Below are 17,115 nucleotides of genomic sequence, written 5' to 3'. Positions count from 1 at the left end.
ATGGCTGGAGAGCAAAGCATAGAGAAAAGTGAGGGAAAATGGGAAAAAGGTGGGTGATTTCTGCATTTCCAACTGAGGTACCTGGTTCGTCTCATTAGGACTGGCTAGACACTGGTTGCAGCCCACAGAGGGCAAGCCGAAGCCGGGTGGAGTGTCAAAACACCCAGGAAGCACAAGGGAGCTGGGAACTATCTCCCTTAGCCAAGGAAAGCTGTGAGGGACTGTGCCTTGAGAAATGGTGCAATCCAGCCCAGATACTCCACTTTTCCCACGGTGTTTGCAACCCGCAAACCAGGAGATCCTCTTGGGTGCCTATGCTATCAGGGCCCTGGGTTTCAAGTACAAAACTGGGCAGCCATTTGAACAGATACTGAGCTAGATGCAGGAGTTTTTTTTCATACACCAGTGGTGCCTGGAACCCCAGCGAAACAGAACCGTTCACTCTCTTGGAAAGGGGGCTGAAGCCAGGGAGCCAAGTGGTCTAGCTCAGTGGATCCCACCCACAAGGAGCCCAGCAAGCTAAGATCCACTGGCTTGAAATTCTTGCTGCAAGCACAGCAGTCTGAAGTTGACCAGGGACGCTTGAGCTTGGTAGGAGGAGGGCTGTCCACCATTACTGAGGCTTGAGTAGGCGGTTTTACCCTCACAGTGTAAACAAAGCTACTGGGGAAGTTTGAACTGGATGGAGCCCTCTGCAGCTCAGCAAAGCCGCAGTAGCCAGACTGCCGCTCTAGATTCCTCCTCTCTGGGCAGGGCATCTCTGAAAGAAAGACAGTAGCCCCAGTCAGGGACTTATAGATAAAACTCCCATCTCCCTGGGACAGAGCACCTGGGGGAAGGGGCAGCCGTAGGCACAGCTTCAGCAGACTTAAATGTTTGAAATTGAGGCAGTAATTTACCAACCAAGAAAAGCCCAGGACGAGATGGATTCACAGCCGAATTCTACCAGAGTTACAAAGAGAAGCTGGTACCATTCCTTCTGAAACTATTCTAAACAATAGAAAAAGAGGGACTCCTCCCTAACTCATTTTATGAGGCCAGCATCATCCTGATCCTAAAACCTGGCAGAGACACAACAAAAAAAGAAAATTTCAGGCAAATATCCCTGATATACATCGATGCAAAAATCCTCAATAAAACACTGGCAAACCAAATCCAGCAGCACATCAAAAAGCTTATCCACCATGATCAAGTCGGCTTCATCCTTGAGATGCAAGGCTGGCTCAATATACACAAATCAATAAACATAATCCATTACATAAACAGAACCAATTACAAAAACCACATGATTATCTCAATCGAAGCAGGAAAGGCTTTCAATAAAATTCAACTCCCCATCATGCTAAAAACTCTCAATAAACTAAGTATTGATGGAAAGTATCTCAAAATAATAAGAGCTATTTATGACAAACCCACAGCCAATATCATACTGATTGGGCAAAAGCTGGAAGCATTCCCTTTGAAAACTGGCACAAGACAAGGTGCCCTCTCTCACCACTCCTATTCAACATAGTATTGGAAGTTCTGGCCAGGGCAATCAGGCAAGAGAAGGAAATAAAGGTATTCAAATGGGAAGAGAGGAAGTCAAATTGTATCTGTTTGCAGATGACATGACTGTATATTTAGGAAACCCCATTTTCTCAGCTCCAAATCTACTTAAGCTGATAAGCAACTTCAGCAAAGTCTCAGGATACAAAATCAATGTGCAAAAATCACAAGCATTCCTATATACCAATAATAGACAAGCAGAGAGTCAAGTCATGAGTGAACTCCCATGCACAATTGCTACAAAGAGAATAAAATACCTAGGAATACAACTTACAAGGGATGTGAAGGACCTCTTCAAGGAGAACTGCAAACCACTGCTCAAGAAAATAAGAGAGGACACAAACAAATGGAAAAATATTCCATGCTCAGGAATAGGAAGAATCATTATGGTGAAAATGGCCATACTGCCCAAAGTAATTTATGGATTCAATGCTATCCCCATCAAGCTACAATTGACTTTCCTCACAGAATTAGAAAACACTACTTTAAATTTCATATGGAGCCAAATAAGAGTGCGTATAGCAAAGACAATCATAAGTAAAAAGAACAAAGCTGGAGGCATCATACTACCTGACTTCAAACTATACTACAAGGATACAGTAACCAACACAGCATGGTACTGGTACCAAAACAGATATATAGACCAATGGAACAGAATAGAGGTCTCAGTAATAATGCCACACATATACAACCATCTGTTTTTTGACAAACCTGACACAAACAAGCAATGGGGAGAGATTCCCTATTTAATAAATGGCATTAGGAAAACTGGGTAGCCATATACAGAAATCTGAAACTGGACCCTTTCCTTACACCTCATACAAAAATTAACTCAAGATAGATTAAAGACTTCAATGTGAGACCTAAAACCATAAAAACTCTAGAAGAGAACCTAGGCAATACCATTCCAGACATAGCCATGGACAAAGACTTCATGACTAAAACACCAAAAGCAATGGCAACAAAAGCCAATATTGACAAATGGGATCTAATTAAACTAAAGAGCTTCTGGACAGCAAAAGAAACTATCATCAGAGTGAACAGGTAACCTACAGAACAGGAAAATTTTTTGCATTCTATCCATCTGACAAAGGGCTAGTATCCAGAATCTACAAAAAACTTAAATTCACAAGAAAAAACCAAACAATCCCATCAAAAAGTGGGCAAAGGATATGAACAGACACTTCTCAAAAGAAGACATTTATGCGGCCAACAGACATACGAAAAAAGCACATCATCACTGGTCATTAGATAATTGCAAATCAAAACCACAGTGAGATACCATCTCATGCCAGTTAGAATGGCGATCATTAAAAAGCCAGGAAACAACAGATGCTGGAGAGGATGTGGAGAAATAGGAACACTTCTACACTGTTGGTGGGAGTGTGAATTAGTTCAACCATTGTGGAAAACAGTGTGGTGATTCCTCAAGGATCTAGAACCAGAAATACCATTTGACCCAGCAATCCTACTACTGGGTATATACCCAAAGGATTATAAATCATTCTACTATAAAGACACATGCACACGTAAAGACACACGCACACATATGTTTATTGCAACACTGTTCACAATAGCAAAGACTTGAAACCAACCCAAATGCCCACCAATGATAGACTGGATAAATAAAATATGGCACATATACATGATGGAATACTATGCAGCCACGAAAAAGGATGAGTTCATGTCCTTTGCAGGCACATGGATGAAGCTGGAAATCATCATTCTCAGCAAACTAACACAGGAAAGAGAACAAAACACTGCGTGTTCTCACTCATAAGTGGGAGTTGAACAATGAGAACACATGGACACAGGGAGGGGAACATTACCCACTGTGGCCTGTTGCAGGTTGGGGGCTAGGGGAGGGATAGCATTAGGAGAAATACTTATGTAGATGATGGGTTGATGGGTGCAGCAAACCACAATGGCATGTGTATACTATGTAACAAACATGCACATTCTGCATAGAACTTAAAGTATTTTTTAAAAAGTATAAGTAACTATCTGATAAGGCCATTATTTCTAATTTTTTCAAATATATGTTCAGATTTAACCATGTTAAAACCCTTCTCTTTTGAGGGTAAAAAGTTGTTGAAGTACATGGAGAGTTGGTTCAATTTTGTAATTTAAAAAATGAAGAAAATTCCTGCTCCGCTAAACTCTAACTTCTCTAGGTATTTGCTAAGGATTTTTTTTGCAAAGAATATGCTGACTCTGTAATAAAAAATGTATTATTAAAATCTGAAACTTTACTTAGAAATTATGTGGAATAGTTAATATTTATTTGAAAAAACAAGCATTAATAGAGAAAGAGAAAAGAAAACAAAGTTAATGTGTACATTATTCTACAAGAATAATGACACCAGGATAAGAGAAGGATTGCCAAAGCCTAATTTGGAGTGGAAAATTAATTATCAAAGGTATTGCATATAATTGTCCACTAAATTATACTTGATATTAAATCAAGGGGAAATAGAAACACCTTAAATCATCCCATTGCCACTTCATGTGAACTACGAAAGAATGTGGTAGATCAGAACCTTCTAAGACCACAATTTCTTATTTTTTAAATGAGCGTAGCAAGATTGAATCCTGTTTCAAGTTCTCCTCTGAAATCTGAAATCAATGAGGAGACTTTTTATTTTTGCAATTTCCTCTCTTCTTAGAATAAATAGTGAGTCTCTTCATTTACTCTCACACAAAATTTCTCTGATTATTTCAATATTCTCTCACAGTAAGGCTTGACCTCCAAGCTTGTATTACTAGATAATATGGAGGATATACAGGAGAGTCTCCAAATGCTTGGAGTGTCTATGTATATGCCTGTGTGTGTGTGCACTCGCATGAGTGCGTGTTATGTGTGTTTAGCCCCCAAGAAGAAAAAATAAAAGACACTGCAAAAATTAGGTAGATCATTAAATCAAGTGAGATTTTATGAAACTATTTTATAAATCATTCTGTTTGATGGACATGTATTATCTTTAAGAGGGTAAGTTTAATCTAGGTAAAGTTATTTTCTGTCTTATTTTTAAATCATAATGTTATGATTCAATCTTGAATAAAACAACTAAAATGAAATGTTGTACTGATTGCAATGCCCCCCAACACCCCCCCTCCAAAAAAAACTCTGCAAAGGGTTTCTGTCAGAAAATGGTCCAGAGAAAAAGGTGACATCTAGATCAGGTGGACGATAAGCAGCACTGGGGGTGGGGGATGGGGCAGAAGCTTCTGCCAAGCAATAGGTGAAACTTGAAACCCAAGTGTGTATTAATCTGAATCACTTGTCAACTTGTAGGGTCACTGACCTTGAAGAAATGAATTTATTTCGTGGTTAAATACTTTCTGAATAGGTGCTCACATTTTAATCAATTTTCAGGCCCTCACTAAAGTCCTTAATTTGTGCAGCTCGAAAGTTAATTAAACCCCTTTTTCCAACAAAACAGATTCATGCCAAACCATTTGATACCTGCTTATGACCATTTCTTAAAAATGCTTTTGAAAAACATCCACTGGTGGTAATAGCAACTGAGGATCCCGGGGAGCCCTGGAGTTGTTGTTCACAGTCTTTGGAATACTATCCTGTGGCTTTTAGATAGGAGTGCTAACAATTTTCAACAACACACAAGTGTACTATTGACCTCTGTAAGAATCCACTCTAGAAAGCAAAGTTGTTGATTTCATGGAAATTGAGAAATCACAAATACCTTCTCCTTTTTTTTTCCCATTTCCAGTTATCTTAATATTTCCCAAACCAGAACACTAAAAAAGAAACAAAAAAATTAATTATTTAAAGATGTTATACAAGAAGAAAAAGTAGTTTGAAGTCTGAGTGTTCCTGGAAGTTTAAAATGTTCTTGCATATTTTTTAAAGCTCCCTAGGAGCTATTATAGCTGCAGTGCTTGAGGGAGAAATAAATGAAGTATGAATATGTGGTTCAATATAATGTGATTGTCTTCTGGCTGTAAATCCAACTGTCTTCACTGATTGTTGAGAAAGCAATAGTGTTATACATGTAACTGATTACTTTTTATAGCCATTCTGTGTGAACTATATTAGATGTTTAAAAGAAATGGGTGATCCCTTTCACAAAGATCTGAAAAAGGCAAACCCTTTCCATCATTTGACAGATGCAGAAAGCTGGAGAATGGCCTCCAATCCCATGCTAATTGTCTGTCCAGTAGAGCTCTCCTGTAAGGCAAAATGAGGGGCTAGAAGCCTAGAAAGGGAGCAGGAGGTTGACCAGCACTTGCTGTGTCTTTTGTAATCAGATGAACATGGTCTCAAGAACCAAGGGGCAAAACTACTGCTAACTTCTTTGCTGTTTTTGTGCAATTGTAATTTAAATCAAGCCAAGTGTACACCTAGGTAAGGTTCTGTCCCTGCTCTCATCTGAAAAGCCACTATTGACAAGCTCAGTTTTAGGATGGTCATTTACTAGCTGAAAGACATCTACACATGGCATGCCTCACGATCACCTCTATGACATTGAGCTTCAAAGCCAAAATAATGGTGAGCTCAGCAGAAAAAATCTGGAAAGATGCTCAAGGCCTAAGACAAAAAAGAAAGGGCAAAATTAGGTTATTAACTTAAACTAGGCAACCATAACATCAGTAAAAATTGTCCTAGTAAAATAGAGTATACCTAATTATGCCAACTTTTTTTTTTTTTTTTTTGACAGAGTCTCTCTCTGTTGCCCAGGCTGGAGTGCAGTGGCACAATCTTGGCTCACTGCAACCTCCGCCTCCCAGGTTCAAGTGATTCTCCTGCCTCAGCCTCTAGAGTAGCTGAGATTACAGGCATGTGCCACCATGCCCAGCTAATTTTTGTATTATTAGTAGAGACGGGGTTTCACCATGTTGGCCAGGCTGGTCTCGAACTCCTGACCTTGTGATCCGCCCACCTCAGCCTCCCAAAGTGCTGGGATTACAGGCGTGAGCCACCACACCTGGCTATGTCAACTTTTAAATATAATTCCTCCTTATAATCCTAAATAGTTTAAACCCTATATAGAAATATAAGAGCTGGTGAGGATTTCAATTTAAGTAGTTTATTTGATTTATAAAATTTTAAATGAGTAGCTCAAGCAGGGGTCTTATATCAAAATAACATAACTATCCTCAGATGAGTTCTCTATACCCAGGATCTAAGCAGTTCATTGACATATTCAAATACATGAAGTAACTGTCATGGGAGAGCATCCGAGATCAATGGATACTTAAAGACTCAAGAGATCTGTGATCCCCCTGAAATTATAAGCTAGACTTAGTCTCTCTCTCTCTCTCTCCCTACCTACCTATCTATTAATACCTATCATTTGCATTTTAGGAGACAGGAATCCATTAGTATTAATGAGAATCTCAAAAGAATACACCATGTGTAACTTTATAAATCACATATGTAAAGGGCTACTTGTTACAAAATTAAATGTTGTTTTTAAAATATCTAATTATGCTACAACAGCAGATGGTATCATAAAAACTCACAACCTATAACAGTTTAGCAAACTTTCACTAATTGTTTCCCCAATTAAAAAAAAAAATTAAAATTGGCTATTTATTTTGAAAATTATGCCTCCAGTTTTTTCTCAGAAGTCATGTGCTCTAGGGTTCAAAGTATGTACAAATCTTCTCAAACCTCAATAGTCCGTGTTGTTATCTCTGTATATAATTACACATTTTATAAGTCCAATCTAAAACTCTCATCACTTACGGTTGACGCAAGGCATCTCATACTGTGAAACATAATGATTCACACAATTCCCATGATTGTAGTTCCCATTTGCAGTCTAAATGCATACAAAGCAATCCCTGTAAGATTTATTATAAATACAACATATTCTTATGTCTATTAGTGACTCACTCTCCTGATGAGGATACAATTTACATTTTTGGTGAATTAAAAAATGATATAAATATTAAGTGCTTACTGCCCTTTTTATATTTAAAATCTTAGTCAATAGTTTGTCAAAAATCGGTGATTGTGAGGGCAAAATTAAGGAGTATATGTAAAAACATTTGGATGAAGAAGGCAAATGTATAATATTTTATAAATGCTAGATGTCATTATTTTAATAATATAAGGTAAATAAATTTTATACTTCAAAATACCAGCAGAGGGTAAATTTTGAAAATTATTTTTATTTGAAGTCTGACATTAATTTTGCTCTGGAATTTTTAATTAATGCTGCTGCTTTCTCTCTGGAAGATGCTTGAGATTGTAGAATAACACTGCCAAGATGATATAACTATCTCTACTAAGTTAAGGTAAAATTAACCATGCTCTATGAAAAGTTACTTTTCTGATTATTTAGCACAATGTTTCATACATGCCAGTCATTTTTTTGTCAAATGAACTCCCAACTCATAAAACTTAAAAATTCTTTAAAGTTAATTACTCATGTGTTTAATAATAGACAAAAATCATATTAAAATGTATTCAATTCACTAAGTTCACAGTAAATCACAGAAACTGTTTGTATGACATACCAACAGATAAGGTGGGAGATTCAGGACATTTAAAGGAAGTAGATATGCTCTGATTCCCTAAAATGAACATTATGCCAACAAATATTTTGACTGAGTCTTCTTCAATATGTTTCCACAAGGAAACTATGTAGTAATGATTTAAACCTTTTGTCAGATGGAAATCCTTATAATATAAAAAAGCAAACTTTCCTTTTACCCTTTTAATTGGTGATAACATGGATGCCAGGAGGTATTGCATGAAAGAGAGAGAGAGAGAGAAAGAGAAAGAGATAATATATATGGACACTTAATGGAGTAAGAAAGGGGTTACTAGAATTTAAAAAGAAATGCATATAAACCAGGGTAGGAAGAAGAGGGTATTTGGTGACTGGACAAGAATGTTGCCTACTTTGATAGGGCCAGGCAGTGTTCTTTCAGAGTAAAGGAGATGCATACTATTTCCCTGGTTATGAAGAAGATTCAACCCAAGCAGTGTTCTTTCAGAGTAAAGGATATGCATACTATTTCTCTGGTTATGAAGAAGACTCAACACAGGCAGTATTCTTTCAGAGTAAAGGAGATGCATACTATTTATCTGGTTATGAAGAAGATTGAACCCACAAACTCCATTTGATCACCATCCCCTCTATATTAAACTTCATATTTCCCCTTTACAAACATAATTTCCCACTTCCCCAGGCTCGCTGAAGTTTTTTTCCTTACAAGGATCAGTTGTCAACTGATGGCTACTATCTTCATTAGCCTCATGGCTATGCTGGAAAACCTCACCTGGGCCCTGCCTGTTTCTTACACGAATCAATTCCTTTCTCTAGTAATTATCTCCAATTCAATTTTTTGCCCACCATTGGAATTTTATAAGGAGCACTTTATAATATAGTATTTTTAAAAGAGCATATGATATAGCTTGAATGTTTGTTCCCTCCAAATCTCATGTTAAAATGTGATCCCCAGTGTTGAATGTGGGGCCTGATGGGAAGAAAGCATTTGTGGCATGGTAGCAGATCCCTCATGAATGGCTTGGTGCCATCCCTGCAGTAATGAGTGGGATGAATTCCCAAGACATCTGGTTGTTTAAAAGCATGTGGTGCTCCCCTGTCCAACTCCTTGCTTGCTCTCTCTTGCCATGTGACACACTTGTTCCCCCTTCGCCTTCTGGGATGAGTCAAAACTTCCTAGGCCTTACCAGGAAGCCAAGCAGATGCTGGTGCCATGCTAGTACAGCCTGCAGAACTGTGAGCCAAATAAACCTCAGCTATTCCTTTACAGAAAGAAATGCAAATGGACTAACATAGCATTCATCCTAGAAATACAGCAATCTTGCCCACTGCACATTCATGCTACCTGGTTTCAGTTGGGCCCTGTTTGGAAGCAACACTGCTTTTGATCATCCTTGACTCTGTATTGAATGCATGTCTTACTTTTTGATAATTCCAAAAATCATCTTTAATTAGAAAGCAAGGAAAAATAATGAGGAGCAAAAACAAAAAGTATAAACAAACTTAATTATTCACTTAACAATATTAAGTACCAGTTCTAGTTGCAATGGTTTTTCAATAACAATAACATCAGAAAAATTCCTGTCTTCCTAAAGTAATTTTCTAGCTGGGAAAGGAAATAAGAAACTATATAATATGTGAGGCTATGATAAAAACCTCACATATTAGAGAAAAGGAAAGCAAGATATGAAAGCTAGAAGTAGGAAGTGCTGATTGAGTATGTTAAACCATATGAATGTGCTGGTGTATAAATTAAAAAATAGTCTAATACCTTTAACTTCATATGATGCAAACAATATGTCAAATAGAGTCTTTTTAAAAATGTTTAAGTTCCAAACATTCAAACTTTAACCTGCCTTTTCCTTTCTATATTTCTCTGTGAATACATCCCCATCTTTTTTCCCAAGGCTAATGTCTAACTCAACCTCCTAATTTCTTTTCTCCCTCATCTTTCTTTGACCTTGTCTTCTTAGCTAAATCTTCATTAACTTTTCCCCTTCCTTCTATTCTCAGTTTCCCTAGCCTATTTAATGCACTTTCTAAAAGTTTCATCTTAAAATTTTTCTTACATCCTAAACTTCTACAGCTCAAACTCTGATAGATTTTCTCACCACTCCAACCCATTGTGTGGCCTCTTATCTTCTGGCATTAATATTCTTAGTGGAGGGTAATCTTCATTACTCTTGCTGTCATTTAGCCTTATTTTTCAACTTTTCCTATATATGCTCCTGGTCATCCTGATTACACTGTAGCTTCCATGACAGCAACACCAGAGTCATTTATTGTTTAATAAATGGGGCCTAATTAGTCATTCTTTGAATAGGTACTCAAAAAACGTTTAAGACAAATACATTTCCAAATGAATTCAAATTTAAAATGCTTTCCTGGTGTTCTAGGAAAATACATTTTAATTTTTATTTATCCTAGTAGTCTGCTACTTGAGACACCTTTAAATTCTGCAAAAATGAGCAATACTCTAATGTTTCGTTATCAACAGAAAAGGCAAAAATGTGTGTGAAAACAAGAATTTCCAATAAAATTTATTTTTACTGATTTATTCAAAGTGTTTGCCATCTTGAAACATAAAAATACTTTCACAATATCTTCACAATGTAGCCTACTATAAACATTTCAAAGGAGCCCACTGAGACAATAAAAGCACTAATTGCTCTGAATTGTCCAATTCTATACTTATGCTCAAAAAGAGTTTTGTTTCAATCTCATAAGATGAAACAGGCTTACCTCAAGTTGTGCATGCCAACAAAACAGGTAAAACATCTAAGAAGGAAACAAAACATACGCCAGATTTGGGTTTTCTGGAAGAATTTTAGCAATAGACATAATTTTGAAGACTGTAGCACAGAGTATATGCACATGAACGTGATGTAAATAAAATGACTACCACTTCAGTTTCTTTTGACGTTAGTTCTCTTCTTGAGAGTAAAGATCAACAAAGACAAGACTAGTTTAATCTGTAGTACTGGATTTCCTACACATTAAGCTTCTGGACCCAAGATAGCCCTTCCTGAAAGCTCTCCACATTACCTTAGTACAAAGCCTGAATCTGCACTTGGTAGTAATCATTTAGCAAAATAAAAATACGTGCAAATTAGTGCCCTCTGCTTGATGGAAATCCTGTGCCCTATGGTCTTGTTCTGTAGATATCTCTACTTTATGTGTTTTCAAGACACGTAAAGGAGGCTATGAAATTAAGCAAGTACCAATTTTGAAAACAATGATCTAAAACTTTCAATCTCCAATGCTGATTAATGGCAACAAAGACTAGATGGAGCTAATAAGAGCTGGCTGTGTTTATAGAGCTTTCCATTTTAATGGAGTAATAATGTAATGGCCAAATTATTTTCACTCTCACTATCAATATTAAATCATAAACTCAGCTAATATAGAATTAGACATTGTATGACCTAATAAACAAAATTGGTGAAATCCAAGAAAATTTAGGGCATCAAGATGAGCTAAGAGGTTTTTCATGTTTTTTGGATTTTTGCTGTAGCACCATGACAAATTGGAATAATTACTGCTGAAGGAAAATGAGATAGTAAAGCAGAATGACTCAAGAAGAAAAAGCTAATCTCATATTACTAAACTCAAATGGTATGTAATATGAGAAATATTGATTATAATTGTTCATCATGCCTTTGTAACATTTTAAATAATAAAAATTTTTAGACCATGGCATAGGGAAGTATTTATCAGGCATATTAAATTGACTTTATTTTCAAGAATAACTATTTACTTTTTACATGTGTAGCATTACTGAAAACTTATACAGGGATGGTATCTGGGCTTCATATCGTGTTCTCATAGACTTAATATGTGATTTCAGATACATGTTTCTCTATTTGAGTAACAGGGAAGGAAATGGGAGAACAAGATTTCATAAGTAAACATTTTAATATTTATTTCTATAAAAATCATACATTTATCAGTTTCCTGTGTATTGAATTTATTTCTTCCTAAATGCAGTATATTAATGACACCAAATCCAAATGCATTTCGCACATTCACTGAAACCAAATAATTTGGTTTTCATATGTAGTTTTCAGTGATCCTATAGAACCTGAATGTTAAAGCAGTCATAATATGTCACGTATCCTTGTTACAATTTTTAATAATAAAATATTGCAAACAAAGGAATAACTGAAAACTATAGGCCCCATTGATGCCTAGGAGATATTAATATTTTCTATATTTGGCTCAATTTTCTCTATTTTTTCAAAAAGTCTGCAACTAAGACAAAAGCCCTTCCTGCTCCTACCTCTTCTTTCCCACTCACACCTTATAAATACTATTCTTTAGTTTGTGTTTCCATTCACCTATGTTGTTTTTGTACTTTTAGTAAATGTAAATATATCCACTGCAATATATAATATTATTTTCATGTATAAAATTTTACATAAATGGTATCAAATGTTAAGTATTCTAGTGTCATTTTGCTTTAGTCAACATTGTATGTTTTTGAGAATTATACCTGTTGATATAGGTAGACATAATACATTCACTTTTATTTTTCACTTTTGTCTGACATTTTTTCTAGTGAATAAACAACGGTTTGTTATCCATTCCCTTACCTAGGTTGTTTTCAACTCTTAGGCTATTTCCATGTGTTTGCTTTTACAAACAGTGCTGAAATTAGCACATCTTTCTAGGTTTTCTTGTGCACATATGCAGGAGTTTATGAAAGACTTCTGGAAATGCAGCTACAAGTTTTAATATGTATGACAAATTCTTCCAAACTACTCTACCAAATTTCTATTCAAATATCTCTACCAACTTATGCTACCACAGATAATAGGAGACCTGGTTTCCCAACACTTGGATTTATCAGACATTATTTTTGCCAATCTGATGGATATAAAATGTTACTTTATTGCAGTTTTAGTTTGTATATCCTTAATGGAACATAACATTCTTTCTAATGTTAATTTGCAGCTTATGCTTTCTTCTATCAATTATCTTTTGCTAAACATTTTCAATAACTAGCTTCTCTTTTTCTTGTTTGGAAGAAATTATTTGCATATTCCATACACTAATGAGTTTTGGTTTTCTGAACTGCAAATCTCTTCTGTATAGCCAGATTGATTTTTCATCCTTTTCAGGGTAATTTGCTTAAGAAATATAGGCACAGCAAAAATTTTTTAAATATTATCTTTTTTTCTCCTAAACATCTTCTAGTTTTGCTTTTCATTTCATGCCTCTAATGCAATTAGAAAAATGCAATTAGAAAAATGTATATGTGGGTAGAACCCACATATACATAGGTAGGACCCACATATACATGGCTCGATATGTTCAGTAAATGGATTTTTCTATCTATTACTTTTTCAGTTAAACTTTTATTTACTATAGTTTCATAATATATTTTGAATGACTAGACCATTATCATTTTTGTTTTTTGAAAAGTCTCAACTGTTTTAGGCACTTTATAGTCTAACATAAGTTTTAAGATGAGTTTATCATGCTCCATAAAAATGATAAAATCTTGGGTTTTTTTTTGAAAGTATAGATAAATAGGAAGAAGAACTCCTATATTTGTTATAGTAAGTCTTACGTATAAGTAATATATCTCTACACTTAATTAGGTCTTTTATAACTTTCAATAAAGGTTTATGACTTTCTCATTAAAGTCTTGCCTCTGTGAAGTCATGTCTATTTCTAGTACTCTTGTTGCTTCTGTGATTGCTATATTTTGAAATTACATTTTTGTTTGCTGTTTCTATATATGAATTTCTTTAATTTTTAAATAACCATTCTCTGTAACTTCTCTTGGACTTTCATATACATAATCATAATCTTTACAAATGATGACAGTTTTATATTTTTCTAATCCTTGCAAATTTATTTTGCATACCTTTTTCATTTAGCAGGAACTCCAGTACAATGATGAATAGAAGAAGGCATTGAGGCCTTGTTCTTGATTTAAAGGCATGTTTTTAATATTTTATTATAAAGTATCTTGGTTAAATACTTGGTAGCTAACTTTTTATCATATTAAATAGGGTCCCTTACTCCTATTTGTTCAGAGTTTATATTATAAAGGAGTCCTGAGTTTATTGAATGATTTTACTGCATGTATTGAAATAATCATGTTTTAAAAATTGTTAATTTCTTATTGTGATAAATTACATGTTAATTTATCACGTTTTAACATTGTTATGCTTGCATTCTTAAGAAAAAAATTCATCATTCCTTGTCATGATTTAAATGTACATGTTTTTCTTTGTTATATTTGGTAATATTTAAGCTATTATTTTTATATCCATTTTTATAAAAGATAATGATCTGAAATTTTCTTTTACTAACATCCCTGACAGATTTTATCAAAGTATAGTTTACCAAAATATAAAATTGTTGAGGAGCTGTCTTACTTTTTCTTTTACTTTAGAACAGTGTGAATAAAATAGATACTATCAAACCCTTGTTTATTGAAATTATCTTGTAGATATATTTAGAATACATGTTTTTTGCTTGTTTCAGTCATTGTTGGTTTTGCTTTGTTATTGTCGTTTTTGTTGTTGTGTTTTCCACCAATGCTTAAATTGTTGACTACTGATTTAATTTCATTTATTTTAATAGGATTACTCAGACTTTTATTTATTCTTGAATCTATTCTGTAAAGTGTATTTTTTTCTAAAAAAAAAATTTCAAAATAATTGGCAAAATGTTATTTTATGATTGTGTGGTCTAGTTTTCATTAAAGCCTCTCTCTCTTATTAATCTGCCAGTGATTTGTCTATTGTATTAGTTTATTTAAAAAAATTAACTTTGAGCACTTTTTACTCTACTGTTTCTGTATTTTTTTATTGTGATAAGAACACTTAGCCTAAGATTTACTCTCATGACAAATTTTTAAGTGTACAATGCAGTATTGTTAAGCACAATTGTACAGCAGTCCTCTAGAAGTTACTCATCTTTTGTAAATAAACCATGTACCCCTTGAACAGATGTCTCCATTTCCTCTTCCCTCCAGCCCCTGATGGGGTAGCTATTGGTTATTTTCCATTTAAAAATCTTCTATTCTTATCTTTACTTTTTTCCTTCTTTCTACTTTCTTTGGATGACTTCATTATTCTTTTTCTGCCTGTGTAAACTGGAAGTTGTGCTGATTTTTAGTTTTTCTTCTTTCCTAATATACGCAATTAAGGCTTTTGCCTTTTAATTGTGGTTTTAGCCAAATCCCACACATTTTGATTTACAGCATTTGCATTATCATTCAGATAGAAATATTTTCTAATTTCCATTATCATTTCTTCTTAAAGTGTTTCATGAGCTATTTATGCCTTTTTTAAAAAAAAATTCCAAATACAATGTGTTACCTATTTGACTCTTAATATGTCAGGGACGGTAACAGAGACCCAGTATCTTCTGACTTTTGCTTTTCTAACCTGTAGCCATTACGTGTGAGTGCATCTTCATCCACCTTGGCGAGGCTAGTGTCTCGATTGGCAATGCCTGCCAGGAGCTCTACTACCTGGAACACAGCATCCAGCGCGATAGCCCAATGCCAAGTGACAAGACCACTGGGTAAGGAGATAATTGATTCTATGCCTCTTCAGTGAGCAGGCAAGTTTGTGTCCAGGGCAGTGTTTATAAACCTGGAACCCATAGTCACTGATGAAGTTTGCACGGGCACCTACCACCAGCTCTTCCACCCTGAGCAGCTCATCACAGACAAGGAAGATGCTGCCCGTAACTATGCCTGGGGGCATCACCACATTGGCAAGATCACTGGCCTCGTCTTGGACCAAATTCGCAAGCTGGTTCACCAGTGCACAGGTCTTCGGGTCTTCTCGGTTTTCCACAGCTTTGGCGGAGAAACTGGTTCTGGGTTCACTTCTCTCCGTTGATTATGCCACAAAGTCTAAACTGAAGTTCTCCATTTACCCAGCCCTGCAGGTTTCCACAGCTGCGGTTGAGCTCTACAACTCCATTCCACCACCAGCACCACCTTGCAGCACTTTGATTGTGCCTTCATGGTAGACAATGAGGCCATCTATGGCATCTGTTGTAGAAACCCCAGTACTGAGCACCCAAACTACCCTAATCTTAACTGCTTTCTTAGCCAGATTGTGTTCCCCATCACTGCTTCTCTCAGATTTCATGGAGTCTGACAGAATTCCAGACCGACCTGGTACCCTCTTCCTGCATCCTCTTCTCTTTGGTCACATATGCCCTGTCATCTCTGCTGGGTAAGACTACCATGCATAGCAGAGGTCACCAGTGCTCACTTTGAGCCAGGCAACCAGATGGTGAAATGTGACTCTCACTATGGTAAATACATGGCTTACTACCTATCACACTGTGGTAATGTGGTTCCCAAATATGTCAATACTTACTGCTATTCCACTAACAAGACCAAATGCACCATCCAGTCTGTGGATTGGTGTTTCACTGGCCTCAAAGTTGGCATTAATTGCCAGCTTCCCACTGTGGTACCTGCTGGAAATCTGGCCAACATAAAGAGAGCTGCGTGCATGCTGAGCAACACCATAGCCATTGCTGAGGCCTGGATTTGCCTGGGCCACAAGTTTGACTTGAGTTATGCCAACTGTTCCTTTGTTCACTGGGAAATGGCTGAGGGGATGGGAGAAGAAGCATTTTCTGAGGCCTGTGAGGACACGGCTGCCTTTGAAAAAGATTATGAGGAGGTTGGTGTGGATTCTGTTGAAGAAAAAGAAGGGGAACACTAATTTTCCATTCCTTTCAGCCCTGCAGCATGTCATACTTCCAGAATTTCAGCTTTGACATTAGCTGACAGGCATTAAAGCTTTCCAGTTAGATTGTTTTCACTCAGAGGTAATCATGACTTTTCCATGTGTGCCTACAAGATTTTTCCATCGTGTCTCAAATTAAAGGCTTGAAGTAAATAAAATAAAATAAAATTTCCGTATATACGGAGATTATATTTGCTATATTTTTTCTTCTTTTAAATTTTTTTGAATTATCAGCAGAAGCATGATCTGTATGACTCATTTTATGCCAAAATATGTTATTTCTTAACAGTTTCATACATGTTTAAAAAATGAAAATGCTTTAATTCTTGAGTACAGATTTCTAATGTATC

General features: G+C 35.8%; 1 pseudogene; it reads left to right on the top strand.

Annotated features, from left to right (window-relative positions):
* On the top strand, window positions 1-16,741 carry LOC129031557 (tubulin alpha-1B chain-like; annotated as a pseudogene).
* The last annotated feature ends 374 nt before the right edge of the window (window positions 16,742-17,115 follow it).

Source organism: Pongo pygmaeus, chromosome 11, assembly GCF_028885625.2.
Source record: "Pongo pygmaeus isolate AG05252 chromosome 11, NHGRI_mPonPyg2-v2.0_pri, whole genome shotgun sequence".
In the NCBI taxonomy this organism is placed as follows: domain Eukaryota; kingdom Metazoa; phylum Chordata; class Mammalia; order Primates; family Hominidae; genus Pongo; species Pongo pygmaeus.
The sequence above is the reverse complement of the archived record's forward strand: the minus strand, read 5'-3'. Positions and strand labels throughout refer to the sequence as shown.